The sequence below is a fragment of the Schistocerca gregaria genome, unplaced genomic scaffold, assembly GCF_023897955.1.
Source record: "Schistocerca gregaria isolate iqSchGreg1 unplaced genomic scaffold, iqSchGreg1.2 ptg000266l, whole genome shotgun sequence".
NCBI lineage: Eukaryota > Metazoa > Arthropoda > Insecta > Orthoptera > Acrididae > Schistocerca > Schistocerca gregaria.
In genome coordinates this window covers 2,555,156-2,572,678 of record NW_026061768.1, presented here as the reverse complement: position 1 = coordinate 2,572,678, position 17,523 = coordinate 2,555,156, and the positions used below count along the sequence as shown (strand labels likewise).

At 42.1% G+C, this 17,523-nt stretch overlaps 1 non-coding gene across 1 annotated transcript; it reads right to left on the bottom strand.

The window, feature by feature from the left end:
* Window positions 1–2,691: 2,691 nt before the first annotated feature.
* Window positions 2,692–2,766, bottom strand: Trnat-ugu (transfer RNA threonine (anticodon UGU)). Its single transcript has one exon. It is a non-coding gene; the product is annotated as a tRNA-Thr (tRNA).
* Between the last annotated feature and the right edge of the window lie 14,757 nt (window positions 2,767–17,523).

Below are 17,523 nucleotides of genomic sequence, written 5' to 3'. Positions count from 1 at the left end.
CAAAATACCACTACAGGGGAATTACTTACGGAGTAGTTCTTGGTAAAGAAACACAGGACACAATTACGTATGTGGGCTTAATACGAACTACAACTGTGTTTATAAATCGCTATAGTTGCCTTGGACTAACGTCGAGCGAATATCAATATAACCTGTACGCTTTTCAAAGCTGTTATCCATGAAAAAGCTAAACCACGTATCGCGAACAAAATACTATTTAACACCGAAACAATGATATTAGCTGACAATGGGCACAGACTTTAGTCAATGGGCACTGTTGAAAATTTGTGCCAGACCAGGATTAGCACCCGAGTCCCCTGGTTACTAGGGAGAGGCAATGATCACTGTGTCCGAATTACACAGTGGTCAACAGAATATCACGAACTGCCAGAGCATGCCGTTCGTTAGATCCAAATTCTCAATTTCTCCATACACTACTAATGCACTGCTCCTTGAACATAATCCTCCTCCCCTTAATTATACAGTACATGGCCAAAAAAGCAGACACCGAATATATGCAAACTTGGCCTTACGAACATTGCAGACGTCGTCTATGTAACACACGTCAAACTTCAAAGAATTTACCAATTAGTTGCATTGTTTACTATAGACCACAAATCAAGTAACGTAAAAAAAGCACTGCGTCTATTGAGATCATGATTCAGAGTTTTAAAAAAACTAATAAGTCGCCTACATATTACAGTTGCTTCCAAAAGAGGAGAACCATTATTTTCCCACAAAAGGAAATATAGTTAAAATGACGCTTCTATTTCGGTTAGTTTATGCGGTTACTAAAATTTGCCGTGAAAGTTACATAGTGGACTCTACCCTCCCCCCACCAGAAACGTAGTTATCGTGGCTGTTGTGAGACTTTTGTACACAGTTAGAGAAAGTGTGTTAAATGTGGCGCGGACGGAAACACTAGGCTACGCTACAGGGCAATCTGCTCGCACAACGTTTAGTCGGCATTCATAATCGTTGGCGTAAACAACTCTCAATCAAATTACCACCTTCCAACCTAACTTAGATCCCGGGCTACACTACCAATCGGCCTGTCATCACAACCAAATATTCATTGAGTGGGGGTGGGGGGATTTCCTGTATCTCTAGGAAAAACTGTCAGTTTTGTCAGACTCAACAGCAAGATTTACCAATGGTAAACACTTTTTAGACGGCTCGTAATTTTAGAATAGTCCTCTTCGTCTTACTTGGCATAAATTGTTCGCTGGCGTCCCAGCAGCTAGCTCCCTCAGTGTCTGCTTCTGCCATCGCACCACGCCAGTCTGCTGTTGTCCTAGCAGACCGAACGCACCGCACATCCGACACCTTCGGAACCACTCACTGGCCAGTTAGCAACTGAGCGGAACACTGTTTACATCGTGAAAGGAAAACTATGCAAAGATGTACACTTAAATGGCACGACTGAGTAGCACACACACAGTAAAATCTGAGGAATGTCCTTCGACACGCGCAGAACGAAAGTCTTCTCGCGAACGTACAGCGTCTCTGAAAAAAAATCTAGTGACTATATTCCGGCGTTACGGCCAGGTTCTCATACAAATGAGCAAAAAAGGGTAAATTTGAAATTTTTTTTGAGACAATGAAAATACATTCGAACGATCTGTTTGGGAATTACGAGTGACAATACTATGAGCTTAATTTTAGATTTTCAATAAAAAATGGCGCCCGTAATTATGATTTGATCAAGGGCTTGCGAGACTGGAGTACGCAGAGTGCGTGCAGTGTGGCACCTCAGATGTTACCTGAATTCAGAAATGGGTAACATCAGTTGATACTACATTATTTCTCTGAACTTGAAAATGGATAACATCAGTCGATAATACATAAAATTAATGGGAGCGCATACCTAACCGCAATGAAACAACCTTAAATTTAACGATACAGTGCTAATTCGAACTTTGAGTTCGATTTTGAGGGGTTTGTTTCACTCCTTATGCCTACACAAAAATTAGTTAATATTAACAAATGTCATATTATAGCTATAAGTTCCTAAGAAAAGTGTTTACTTTTAGGGGTCAGAGGTAGAAGTTAAGAGATCGAACCACTTTTAATTTATGCTGCATGCCGTTCTGAGAAAATCGTTACTCGAAAAAAAAAAAGTGTTCAAAGTTTAGGGAAAACATTTAGTTATATTATTACTTCGATTTGCATGAACTGAGTGTTACACATATATTCTTAATGTCGCTGAAAACGAATCTGAAGTCAGATTTTCAATATTCAAAACAGCTAATCCAATACGGAGGGCAAACGATTATGTTTTGACCAATTTTTACCAAAAATGTATTTTCGTTATTTACGTTTAGTCTGCAATTCAAGGAGTATTTATCAGCCCTTCCTCTACCTCTGATTGTTCCTAGACAGCAACTTCCTGTTCTTCTTGGCAGGAAAAGCCGATCTGTCTAAGCTGGATATGCAGCACTCGGCAGCCTGCACTTGATATTCGTCCGTATTTTCGGTGAGTATGTTTGCATGCATTCTGCAGTATGAATCCTTTTGAGCACGTGCGACACGGGACGAGTTATCATCTACATCTATATGGATACCCTGCAAAACACATTTAAGTGCCTGGCAAAGGGTTCATCGAATCACCTACACAACTGATAATTAATTGAAACCCTCAGCTGCCGACAGGTGTTGTTGATATACTTCGATGGGGACAGCTGAAAAGTGTGCCGCTACTGGGACTCGAACCCAGGATCTCCTGCTTACAAGGCAGACGCTCAATCCATCTGAGCTATCGAGGGCACAAATGAACAGCACGACTGCAGGAATTTATCCCTCGCACGCTTCCCGTGAGACTCACACCCCGAACCGCCCACAATCCGATTACGTAATGTACTTAATAGGTATTTGTCCATCCACTCATTACTGGCTCACACTAAGGTGACGATTCCCGTAAGATTTCCGGTAGCCTGTGCGCATTCGCACAGACGAAGGTCAATGGCTGGGTGACGTTTAACCATAGATATGAAGATAGTAACTGTTCTAGAAAGAACAGGCGCCACTGACGACCGTGCAGCTCTTCTAGAATACATGATAGACCGGCCGATGTGGCCGAGCGGTTGTAGGCACTTCAGTCGGGAGCCACGCGACCGCTACGGTCGCAGGTTCAAATCCTGCCTCGAGCATGGATGTGTGTGATGTCCTTAATTTAGTTACGTTTAAGTCGTTCTAAGTTCTAGGAAACTGATGACCTCAGATGTTAAGTCCCAAAGTGCTCAGAGCCATTTGAACCATCAGTCCGTATGTTTGCACACTACTTACAGAAACTTATGCTAAGGACAACACACACACAACCATGCCCGAGGGAGGACTCGAACCTCCAACGGGGGGAGCCGCGCGAACCGTGACAAGGCGTTGGACACATGGCGGGTACCCCGCGCGGCTCATGGCAGCCGTGACACTGCTTCAAACAATGGACTGTAGAAACTTTTGTAAAGCACGGATTAAAAAAAAAAACCTTTCCGTTCCAGGAGTCTAGGCAAGTACACCTTTAAAAAATGCAACTACAAAGAAATTGAATTTTCGAACGGGGCAGGGCTTAAAACTTTGAAGAGTTAAATTTTAATGGCCGTTCTCTTGTATGCAAATAGTTTCACAGTAGAAATTTCTCTAGTTTTATTTATTTATTTATTTTTTGCTGTAGGTAAAGAAGGATAGGATTCTGAGAAGGGGGAAGGGGGGGGGGAGGAATCTCGCCTCTCCCACCTTGGAATTCTCAGTACAGAATTTTTATTCATTACGAGATTCTCAGCCACTTGCAGAAGTGATTTCGCGTGATTCTGCAAAACCTTTCCTTTAGCCAATCGTAGCAACTATAGGATTCCGTTCCTGCTGCATGACATGTCTCGGAACTTAAACTGACCAACTTATTTGCATAAAGAGCTAGCTTATCATCCGCTTCTTTACTTACTTAGACCGTTCATGGTCTGCAAAGCATTTTTTCTTTAATCGTTTTTTTTATGTCTTTTATAAACTGCAACACTTTCTAAACTTTTCTAAACTTAACGCCGTTGAAGCATGGTCTTTTGCTGAATGACCAAAAAGCAATGCTGACAGCTGGGGTTCAAGGTTTTTGTTAATCAAGCCGTTTGTATTCTTGTTTGTATAACGCATATTTCTTTATATCTAATTGAGAAGTGAAATACCGGTTTTCGTAGATGCAGATTTAAAATATTTTAATATAACGCAATAAATATTTCATTAAAATTTTCATCCCCTTATGCTCGAAGTTAAAAACCAGTGAAACACGTAGTTTTTAAAAATTGTAACAGATTAGCCGAATACGAATTGTCAGATATGCTTTCATAATGCTTTCATAATGAACCATTTTCAGAAACGTGGAGCCGGATCTGGGGGTGAATTTCCTTCTCTCCGAGACACCCGGCTTCTTCTTCGACTTAGCCGGCAAACAGGCCGAGGACGCCGGGTGGGGACCGAATATGCAGCAGTTTGTGGATGGCGACGTCGTCACTGGCTGTTGCCTTCGTGCGGGCCTCTTGTGTAAAGGGGGAGCCAACCGTGGCCAAGTGAAGGTCTGTATTCCACAGGAACGAGTTAGCATGGCACACAGATATTTCCACGAGTCGGCGGACGGGGGTCATTTGGGGTTCTTCAAGACCTTGAACCGAGTTCAGGAATACATGTTTTGGCCCAACCTATATCGCGATGGCAGGCGATTTGTTGGCAACTGTGTCCAGTGTAAGCGTGGTAAGCCCGATGTTGGGCTGCACAGAGAACTACTACAGTCGCTTAGGGAGCAGTGTCCTCTGGACCGCGACTCAAAGATCGAAACAACGATCGACGGAAACTGGCGCCAGAAACGCACCAGCTCACTCTATTTCATCCCCTTAGGGGTTGAACTTCCAAAAACACCGAAACACGTATTTTCTTATTTGTAGCCTTGAAGTCAAATACCAATTTTCGTAGATGTAGCCTTAAAAATACTTTCATAGTTCTTCCATAATTATTTATCTCAAAATAAAATGTTCATCCACTATTTCACCTCATAGAGGTTAAATTCCCAAAGATACTGGAACACATATTTCTTTATTTCTGACCTAGAAACCAGATACAAATGTTCGTATGCCTAGCTTCAAAATTACCTTAATAGCTACATGATTCAGAAATCCTTTCATGTCCTGCGTCTCCCCCTTAGAGGTGGAATTTTGAAATATGCAGTATAAGCGGTATAAGATCAACACTCTTTCCAAATCTCAAGGTTTATTTTCCTTGGAGGTCTGGACTGTGTGAGTTTCATAGTAATAGTCCTCCACACACACACACACACACACACACACACACACACACACACACACACACACACACACACACACCACTACCAATGCCACCACCACCTCCTGGGGAAATTTCTGCAGACGCCCTTGTTCCACTGCAGTCATATTTTGCCGACGACCTACATTTAGCAGCGTGGGAGGGATAGTGTCGTGCAACAGACAGTATACTCAGTAGACAACGAACTGTTCGTTGTGAAATCAGCGACATATTAACCGAGACTGACACAGAAGGTGCTGAAGGTGAAGCACACTAGACTCGTGTCTACCACGGCTTCAAATAGTATCGATTTACTATGAACGGAAGTTCCGAAAAGTGAGCAAGTAATTTTACAGTAAATTCAGTACCGATGGTGAGGATATACAACGAAAAACATTTCTATAAAATTTCAGAAATAATGAAATATTCCACTCAAGTCGCTTGACAGAAAACGCAATGGATATGCTTGCACTTAAGACGGAAGGCCCTACGTGCTTACGCAGGCTTACGACAGATCGCAAAATTCGGCAGTAGGCGTAAGCCAACCTCTTGTGCTGCCATCTGTTATTGATGCCAGGCATCAAGGTCTCAGTAGTACGACCATTCACTGGAGAGTAGTTTGCTTTGTAAGCACTCCGTCTTCAGGCCACGAGTGACCTACTGGGACAGCACCATCCGACCGCCGTGTCATCATCCGTGGAGGATGCGAACAGGAGGGGCGGGGGTCAGCACACTGCTCTCCCGGTCGTTATGTTGGTATTTTTTGACCGGAGCCGCTACTATTGGGTCGAGTAGCTCCTCGATTGGCATCATGAGGCTGAGTGCACCCCGAGAAATGGCAAGAGCGCATGGCGGCCTGGATGATCACCCATCCAAGTGCCTTCAACGCCCGACAACGCACTTAACTTCGGTGATCCCACGTGAACCGATGCAACCTCCGCGGCAAGGCCGTTGCCGCAGATATTTTACAGTAGATGCTTACGTTTCATAATTATCTAGTTTACGGGGAAAATGTAAAAAAGGCGATTGTCACCGAAGCTACAACTAATCTGAATTTCTGGTTAGTTATCAAGTGGTCTTGTGTGCGAGCCTGAATTTTTCATCCTTTGCGGTGGGAATGATTCAAACCCGTCAAGGTCCTTCTTATGAAGTGTTCTATTTATTTTGCACACAATGATCGTTTGTAGTTGTCTTGAGTTACTAGGTTGATAAATTTTTGTTTGGCGCACGTATCATAACTGAGATTTGCGCTTAATGGCTGAAGGTGAATTAGCGTAATGAGTAGTAGCGAATGTTACAGTAACATGTTTGTAAATTATTTCAGGTAAATTACGTTAGTCGTGTAATATTATCCGTATACCAGTACAGTATATGGGCCAATTACGTTAGTCATGGAATACTATCCGTATAAGACTATGTCACCTTGGTGTCCCGGAATTTGCTTCAATTTTGGAATCCACGAAAGAACTGGAAATTTTCCTTTACACAGCTTTCCATATAATTTCTATTACAGTGATTCAGTCTTGCCTGTCACTCGACTTTTCTGACTGTGAAATAAATTCTATCGCTCAGGTGCTTATTACCTCTTCGTGTTTCCATTTGCCGATATTGCGCATAAACACATATCTCAAAGTTGCTATGGACATTGATGGAGCGACACACTTTTCTATGGCGACACTGCAGTTTATAGATAGAAAAACCGATCAGTTAAAACGACATGGGTATTTTAGTTCTGAATAACCGATGTCTTTCAGTATTTGTTTGCTCTCGGTTATAACAAGTATCTTTTCATTTTTTCCTGATAACCACGTAAAAACAGATATATCAATTAGCCACAGATGTCGTAGTAAAATTTTTAGTTTTCAAATATACCTTTTTAAAAAAAGACGAGTAATTTTTATTCGTAAGATTTCCATAGCACTGAAATACGGCGTTATTACAGAAAAAAATGGGAAAAGTTATGTATGCCACTTTAATAACACTGCTGATAGAAACGAGCAACAAATGGATTGGTCCAACATTGCCGAGACAATACTGTGCCTGTTATACAAGCAGAGCGCGAGACTGGACACAGTTTCTCGCTGTTGTCGAACGTCAGTTGTAACATAGAATGGCACCATCTGGAAGTCTGGAAGTATTTTACGATATGCGGTACGAGTGAAGAACAAAGTTAGATTTGGTCGACTTGCGACATCATACAAGGAAAAAAGTTAAAATTTAACAAATCATTCATAGTTCTGGATAAAAGTAGAAAGTGCCTGATCTGCTGCTGTGTCTACGTAGTATGCCGTTATCTGCTTTTAGCCCTTAAAAACAGAGAAATTAAAACGAAAAAGAGAGTTCTCCTGCCGCAGTTTTCACTCTTTATCGCTGGACTATACGTAATGCCTGCATAGTGCTGTGATAACCGATTACAATATAATTTTTGAGCAGAGCTTCTAAAAACTATAATCAGTAGGATAATATTGCCAGTTTTCTGTAGTATAGAAGCACTCGCCAGCAGCGAAGATCGGACAAAGTTTTATTTGACTATTTAATTTAAAGAAATTAGAATTATATTAATACCGTCAGTTGCTCGCGGGCGTTGATAAATATCAACGTGGACAAGTGAAAATGTGTGCCACGACCGGGACTCGAACCCGGGATCTCTTGCTAAAATGACAGACGCTCTATCCATCTAAGGCACAGAGGACACAGTGTATGGTTCGACTGCAGGGGCTATCTCGCGCACGCCTCCTGCGAGACTCACATTCTCACCTTGAATGTCCATACACTACAGTCGTAGAGTCCCACTCCAACACACTCATTCCTCGTGGAAGACATGTCCATATCAATATAAGTATATGGTTCTGGCAATACCAGCCATGACCTTCTTCTGTGAAGATGCACACGTATTCCCCGAACTGGACTTGGTAAGAATGTGTTCCACGAGTAATGAGTGTGTCGGTGTGGGACACTACGAATGTAGTGTGTGGACATGCAAGGTGCGAATGTGAGTCTCACGGGAGGCGTGCGCGAGATAGTACCTGCAGTCACACTATCGTCTGTGCCCTCGGTGGCTCAGATGGGCAGAGCACCTGCCATGTAAGCAGGAGATCCCGGGTTCGAGTCCCAGACGTGCACAAATTGTCACCTGTCGCCGTTGATATATATCGACACACGTGAGCAGCTGACGGTATTAATATAATTCTAATTTCGTTCTGAACGGCTGCAGGTCATCATAAGGGTATTTAATTTGACATTTTGATTCCATTTATCAAGAAACTGAGAAAGTAAAAATTGTTTAATCTTTGTTTGATTTCTACGTTTACTAGAGAAAATAATGTAAATAAAAGACTGAAAATCGGTTATTACAAGAACTGGTATTGTGACGGGCTCTAACAATTAGCTTAAAGAAGGGTTGGGAAACTGATAAGAGCCGAAAACCAGTTATTTCAGCGATAACCAACATTCCCACTGGTGTTCTGAGTGGTAAGATTGACGCACAAGGACAACAAGAACAGTTTCTCAGAAAGGTTACTGGAGCTCTGATGTTCTCAAAATGAACGGGCCAGCCATTGGCGTCTGCGAGGGTGAAGGGGAGGGGGAGGGGAGGAGGTCGGGAGGGGAGGATAGGCAAAAGGGCACTTTCACCCATCGCCCCCAACCCTCCCTGGAATCTGGAGTAAAGAGTTTTTATTCGTTACAGTATACTCTTCCAGATAAGAATTCTCCACAATACTGATAAACCTTAGCTTTGGCCAGTTGTAGCGCTTATAGAGTTAGGGTCTTGTAGCTTGATGCACCTCGTAACTGACCAGCTGATTTGTACACAGAGTGCCAGTTTCAGAATCATGCACTCCAGCCCCGACGCGCCTTCCCCCCTCCCCACCACTGGAAATATTTCTGCAGACTCCAGTCTGCCACTGTGCATATATTTTGATAACATCCTGGTTTTAATAGCATCGAAGGAACAGCATTGTGCAGTAAAAGGGTAGACCTAGCACAGAACACACCATTCACAATGAAACGCATCACTTAGTAGATGGTGAAGTACTCTGAAGCTAGCCAGATAGAAACAGAACCTCCTGGCACTGTATCTAACCCAAATTCTAATCTTACACTAATCTCTTGTATGTACCTACCACGCCCTCAAAGAGCCAACGATTTACTATTATCAGAAGTTCCGAAAAATGAGGAAGAATTTGACCCACACTTTTTGCGTTGTTTATTATTTCGATTACACCATAAAGGGAATGGACTTGTAGCCACAGGTTACACAAGCGATAGATGGTTTAAAATACATAAAAAGAGATGACAATAAGAAACGCTTTTTAAAAACACAATGATGCACGGCTTTTACGATTTTTACAGGAAAAAAATGGATGACAAAATAAAGGTTTTTCAAAAATACGCTGGTAGACAATATTGGGGATTTTTTATCTTTATAGATGACTAGCGGAAAAGCTTGGTGTTGACCAGGCATTTATTTACAGCTGTGCGTCCACGTCCGTACTATGCAGCGTCTGGCCTTGTCCTGAGTTTTTATGACGTATCTCCCGAAACATGTGTCGTACAATGATATAATTTTGTAGGTACATTCAGCGTCATATGCGGATACTGTCTGCAAAATTTATTACGAATATAGTAGCAAAGAAGTAACAAATTTAAATGTCACGAATGCTGTGATGCCCACACACTTGGGTGTAACTAATGTACACGGGATGCTTGGCACGATCATTATGGCTACCATCACCTGTGGTCGTAATTGGACCAGCTGTGTCGACGTAGTGAAAATATAAATGTGCATAACATGGTAAACGTCCATTCTTCCCAGCCATCAGACCTGAACTACGATCAAAAATATCATAAAAAGTGGTAGGGGCAATGGCCTTGCCGCAGTGGATACACCGGTTCCCGTCAGATAACTGAAGTTTAGCACTTTCGGGCGTGGTCGGCACTTGGATGGGTGACCATATGGGCCGCTATGCGCTGTTGGCATTTTTCGGGTTGCACTCAGCCTTCCGATGCCAATTGAGGAACTACTCGTCCGAATAGTAGCGGCTCCAGTCAAAGGAAACTACCACAACGAGTGGGAGAGCCAGCTCCTCCTCCACCCTCAGTGAGAATGACGTGGCGGTCGGATGGTCCTGATTGGCCACTTGTGACCTGAACACGGAGTGCTTTTTTAAAGTAGTACTCCCTACATAAAACTGACAGTCTAGGCTCAGGGACTGTCCACGGTAAATGCTGCAATGGACCTACGAATACTATTAAAATAACGGTTTGAGTTCTCTTTAATTGTCCAATCATCTGAAGTGAGTCCTTATTGCAGTACGCTGAAAAATAGATTTTATGTTAATGGCGGATAAATGTTATGTGAATGGCGGCAAATTAACTTTACCCTAATGACACACAAGGTCAATGCCGTACTATCACGTAAAGTATTCTCAGATCGAAATGTTTTGCATTACAAAATCTCCAATGTAGATTCATAATACCGCAATAATAATTCTCAAAATAATTTGGAGCTACGTTCAATGCATATTTAAATGCATCTTTCAAAACAATAACAGAATTCTCATTAGATCATCATTATCAATGGCTAGAGTATTCCTATTATTTCGTCTACCAAAAACCGCGTCTCACTATGGCTTCTTCAGTACGCTGTTTTGTTTTCCACTGTTGACAATAGAAACGATCTGGCAGATGTGACATTGTAGATGCGCAGTATGCGTGTCTTAATGCAAATAAACCGTCTGGAACATTTACCCTTGAACGTCCCTAGAATGGGATTTCATGGAACGTTATTACTTTCCTGTGTCCATTTCCATCACAAAAGCTGATCGCCACGACTGGGGAAGGGGAGGAGGGGGTGGGCTGAAAGTTGGCAGCAGTGGCAGAAAAACCGAAGAAAACCTCACGTTTTCGTCATTTGTTTTCATAATGAAGTAGTGCCAATTCATCACATCGCACGCTTTTCTCTCGGAAACGGTAAAATTCATCGTCTGGATATCAATGTCGCCTGCTGAGGTATGCAGTCGCACCACTCTGTACGAAATAGGTTCTAAGCTGATGCAGTCGACAAGTAACATCGAAATATATCGTCACCTAGAAATACATCGACACCTCGAAATAAATCCACACCTCGAAATAAATCGCCACCTCGAAATAAATCGCCACCTCGAAATAAATCGCAACCCTCGAAAAATCGCAACCTCGAAATAAATCGACACCGTGAAATAAATCGAAACCTCGAAATAAATCGACACCTCCAAACAACCGCTACACCGAAATGAGTCGATATCCCGAAGTATATCGACATCTAGACGCATTTCGGCTTACCATATAGACCGAAATCTCGATGCTAGTCGACATATCGAGATAAACTGAGGTACAGAAATATATCGATATCTCGAAATATATTGGTACCACGTAATATAAAGATATCTCTCAAAATAGCGATATCTAGAAATTTATGGATTACTAGAGATATGGAGGTACCTTGAATTATATCGAAATCTCGATATGAATCGATATCTGTAGTACACCAATACATGGAAATATATCGATACCTGGAAATATATAGACAACCTTAATTGTGTCGGTATATCAAAATAAATCGATATCTCGATATAATCGGATACTCTAAATCAATCGATATCTCGAAATAAATAGACTCCTCAATATAGATAGATATCTCGAAATAAATCGATATCATGATTTAATGTGCGCATCTACGTAAGTCGATATATCGAATTGAATCGATAATGGGAAAAGTATGGACGTCTCAAAATAAATCTGTACCCCTAAGAAAACGATTATCGAAATAAATAGATATAACGGAATATATCGCTATCTTGATAAATACCATTATCTAGTGGTCGGATAAATGTTTCAAGATGACATGACATAACAGTATAGTCTACATACATGAAAATACTTTGGATTTTCAATATATCGATAGATTTCTAGACCTCGGGAAAGAAAATCTTTGATCCGACCTCGGGGCAAAAACGCAGACCTCGGGAAAAAACGTCGACCTCGGGGAAAAACGCCGACCTTAGGGCAAAAACGCCGACCTCGGGGAAAAACGCCGCCCTCGGGGCAAAAACGCCGAACTCGGGACAAAAACGCCGACCTCGGGGGAAAACGCCGTCCTCGGGGAAAAACGCCGACCTTGGGAAAAACGACGACATCGTGGAAAAACGCCGACCTTGGGGAAAAACGACGACATCGTGGAAAAACGCCGACATCGGGGAAAAACGCCGCTGTTGGGAAAAAACGCCGACCTCGGGGAAAAACGCCGACCTCGGGAAAAACGACGACCTCGGGAAAAACGACGACCTTCGGAAAACTGCTGACCTCAGGAAACATCCAGTTCCATTAATTTACATAGACAATAATGTTAGTTACCATTAGGTTCTCAAAATGCGATCAAATTCCTGGTATTTATCACCTCACACAAAAAGTGGTCATGACAGAAAAGTCTTGTTCTTTAGAAAGTTTAGAATGAGATGTTCTAAATAATGCAGATAATCCATTTACAATAATCTACAAGCACTGCACAATGAGAAGAGACTGTCAACCAGAGCACTTTGAAATAGTGCACAGCCAGGAAGACAGAGGTTGCATTGCTGTTTATAATCCTCTGGTGCTTGAGATTCAGAATCCAGGATTGCCTCGAATGAGAACAGCACGAATGAATGTCCTGCACCAGTATAGAACTTACTCTGGAACTCCACAGAAAATCACAAGGCACAATTATATCACATCATTTTCAGCAAACTACAGAAGCCTCTAGTGGACATAACAACGTCGTCACCTCCTTCACTAGTGAAAGATCTTATTAGCTATTGAGTCAAGAGTAGGTGGCCAATTAATAATTTGTTGTTCAAAGCTAACTTCAGTGTATATGGGAATACTCAGTGGACATCTTTAACCATCATATTTTACTGTCTAAGATATGTCAACTTCCCAGACTATAAGTATAAGCAGAACTTGGTCTTTACCAATCCGAGATTGTTTAGAATAGGTATCAATGGAATCAGATCCACTGGGCATTTAGAGCAACCTGCTTTAAACAATATGAGCAGGCAATAGACACAGACACAGAATTTGAAATTTCTCTGTGAAGCGGTTACCTTCATCGTCTTCAAACTTACTTTGTGTGCTGCGGTATGCGGAGGCACTAATAGCAACACAGTAAAACACAGAAGAAACTTATAAGTTGATGTAATAGCCAGTAAGAAGTAGTACACTTCAAGTTTTAGGTATCGATTATTGACTTTTTAGCTGGCTTTGGTGCCTTGGACATGCGCTAGGACCTTAAGATTCTGCATCAAAAGGAGGACTAGCAGCCGAGTTGCACGGGAGAATGTGAAAAGTGTTCATATGTAGTAAAAACCTGAGAAATCCGTCCGTTTTCGTCAATTGCCGTCGAATCGACGTAATGACATATCGTCACATTGGATGCTTTTCTCTATAAAACAGTTACATTTATCGTCTGGAAACTTATGTCCCTGGCTGCGGCATGCGGAGGCACTAATAGCAACTCCATAGAACACAGAAGAAGCTTCTAAGTTATTGGTTCAAATGGCTCTGAGCACTATGGGACTTAACATCTGTTTTCATCAGTCCCCTAGAGCGTAGAACTCCTTAAACCTAACTAACCTAAGGACATTAAACACATCCATGCCCGAGCAGGATTCGAAACTCCGAGCGTAGCAGTCCCGCGGTTCCGCACTGAGCGCCTGAACTTCTTGACCACCGCGGCCGGCTCTAAGTTGATGTAATCGGCCAGTAAGAAGCAGTACAATTCAAGTTTTAGCTATCGATTATTGACTTATTAGCCGCCTATGGCGCCAGGGATATGACTGACGACGTTACGATTTTGCATGAAACGAGGTCTGGGAGCCACGTTACACGAGAATGTGTGAAAACTGATCATATGTAGTAAAAACTTAAGAAATCCTCCCGTTTTCGGCATCTACTATCGAATCGACGAAATACCAGATCGCCACAATGGCCGCTCTTCTCTCTGAAACGGTTACATTTATCGTGGGCAAAGCTATGTCGTGTGCTGCGATATGCGGAGACACTAAAAGCACCATAGTAGAACACAGAAGAAGTTTCTAAGTTGATGTAATAGCCAGTAAGAAGCAGTACAATTTAAGTTTATTTATCGATTTTTGACTTTTTAGCCTTCTTTGGTGCCTTGGATATCAGCTAGGTCCTTACCATTTTGCATGCAGGAACGACTAGCAGCCACGTTGCACGGGAGAATGTGAAAAGTGATCATATGTAGTAAAAACCTAAGAAGTCCGCCAGGTTTCGTCATTTGCTATCGAATCGACTTTATGTCAGTTCGTCACATTGGCCGCTCTACACTTTGAAACGGTTACATTTATCGTGTGGAAGGCTATGTCGCGTGCTGCGATATGCGGAGACACTAATAGCACCATAGTAGAACACAGAAGAAGCTACTAAGTAGATGTAATAGCCTGTATGCAGCAGTAAAATTCAAGTATAGTTATCGATTTTTTTACTTTTTAGCCTTCTCTGGAGCCTTGGACATGAGCTAGGACATTAAGATTTTGCATGCAGGGAGGTCTAGCAGCCACGTTGCAGGGGACAATGAGAAAAGAGTTCATATGTAGTAAAAACCTAACAAATCCGACCGTTTTCGTCATTTGCGATCGAATCGATTTAATGTCACATCGTCACATTGGCCGCTCTACTCTCTGAAACGGTTACATTTATCATGTGGAAGGCTATGTCGCTTGCTGCGATATGCGGAGACACTAAAAACACCATAGTGGAACACAGAAGAAGCTACTAAGTTGATGTAATAGCCAGTAAGAAGCAGGACAATTCAAGATTAGTTATCGATTTTTTACTTTTTAGCCTTCTTTGGAGCCTTGGACATGAGCTAGGACCTTAAGATTTTGCATGCAGGGTCTAGCAGCCACGTTGCAGGGGACAATGAGAAAAGTGTTCATATGTAGTACAAACCTAACAAATCCGCCCCTTTTCGTCATTTGCTATCGAATCGACTTAATGTCAAATGGTCACATTGGCCGCTCTTCTCTCTGAAACGGTTACATTTATCGTATGCAAAGCTATGTCGTCTACTGCGGAATGCGGAGACACTAAAAGCACCATAGTAGAACACAGAAGAAACTTCTAAGTTGATGTACTAGCCAGTAAGAAGCAGTGCAATTCAAGTTATCGATTTTGTACTTTTTAGCCGGCTTTGGGGCACTGGACATGAGCTAGGAACTTAAGATTTTGCATGCAGGGAGGACTAGCAGCCACGTTGCACGGTAGTATGTGAAAAATATTCATATTTAGTAAAAACATAAGAAATCGGCCCGTTTTCGTCATTTGCTATCGAATCGAGTTTATGTCAGATCGTCGCATTGGCTGCTCTACACTCTGAAACGGTTACATTTATCGTGTGCAACGCTATGTCGCGTGCTGCGATATGCGGAGACAAAAAAAGCACCATAGTAGAATACAGAAGAAGATTCTACGTTGATGTAACAGCCAGTAAGGAGCAGTACAATTCAAATTTATTTATCGATTTTTGACTTTACGCGTTACATAACTTGTAGGAACATGAAAAGTATTGACCTTGACGCTCTAACAGCCGATTGCTCAGAAATCTCATGGCATCAAATAATCAGAGAACCTTCAATCGACGGCAAAATTAATGAACTTGGTGATAAACTCTTTGCCCTCTATGACAAACATGCACCTGCGCACACAGTCCGTGTAAGAAAATCTCCTGCTCCATGTCTGACAGCTGAATTACGTCAAAGGATGACTAATAATGATGCTGCCCACAGGCGTTTCAAGGCAGATCCGAAAACCGAGAATATAGAAAGCTACGGAACAGAGTGAAACAATGCATTCGCAATGCCAAAATCAGGCACGCTCGCTCCCTTGTATGCAGCGATCTGAAACCCACGACTCTATGGAAGAATCTCCGTAGCTTGGGGGTCGGAAAGGCAAAATCGGAAACTACTTTTCATGTGTCAGCTAACGAATTAAATGAATTCTTCTCTGCACCTCTGATTACCAGCACGGCTGATAATTACCGTCCACAAGAATCCCCAAACAGGATAACTAACAACGATACCTTCCATCTAAAACATGTAACAACAAATACGGCAAGAATAGCAATAATGAGAATCTCTTCTGATGCAATAGGCAACGACATTATCGGTATAACCATGATTAAGAATGTTGCCGATATCTTAGTACCTGTCTTAACTGACATATTTAATTTTTCCCTCGTGAACGGAATATACCCCACTGCATGGAAAAGAAGCATAATTCGACCCATCCCTAAGATCGAAAACCCGCAACTGCCTAGTGATTACCGACCAATTAGCATACAGCCAGCTGTTTCCAAAGCACTTGAGTATATTGTTCATGACCAAATCACTGAACACTTGCATGAATTCAGTCTATATGACAAATTTCAATCTGGTTTCCGTAAACATCACAGCACAAACACTGCTCTAATTAAAGTAACTGATGACCTGAAATATGCCATCGACAATCGAAAGGCAACAATATTGACGCTACTGGACTTCAGCAAAGCTTTTGAGACTGTTAACTTTGACATATTACTCAGAAAAGTGCAACAGCTTAATTTCTCTGATAGTGCAATGAGATGGTTTGAAAGCTACTTAAAAGACAGACAGCAATGTGTTGTCTGCGCAAATGAAAAATCTTCCTCGAAACATGTTTCTTCGGGAGTGCCACAAGGATCAGTCTTAGGACCACTGTTGTTTTCGTCGGTTTTGTCCTCCTGTAAACATATGCCGACGACCTCCAGCTCTACCTAAGCGTCAGACCTGAAGACGTAAACACTGCAATCGCTCTGATGAATGATGATCTGTCTTCAGTAGTGACATGGGCGAAAAACCAGGGGCTTAAATTAAACGCAAAAAAGACGCAAGTAATCTTAATAGCCCATCAGAAATTAATAAGTTCAGATTTCCGCGAACGGCTACCTCCTATTCTGCTCGAAGGTACTCCAATACCATATCAGAAAACAGTGAAAAACTTGGGTGTAACTTTGGACGAGCATCTCAACTGGGCGGAGAATACAGTCGCAGTGTGCCGAAAGACGTCTGCTTCTCTCTATGCTCTCAAAAAGTTTCGGAACATATTCCCACAGAACTTGAAACGCCAGCTCGTGCAAGCACTCGTTCTACCGAACCTCCACTATTGTGA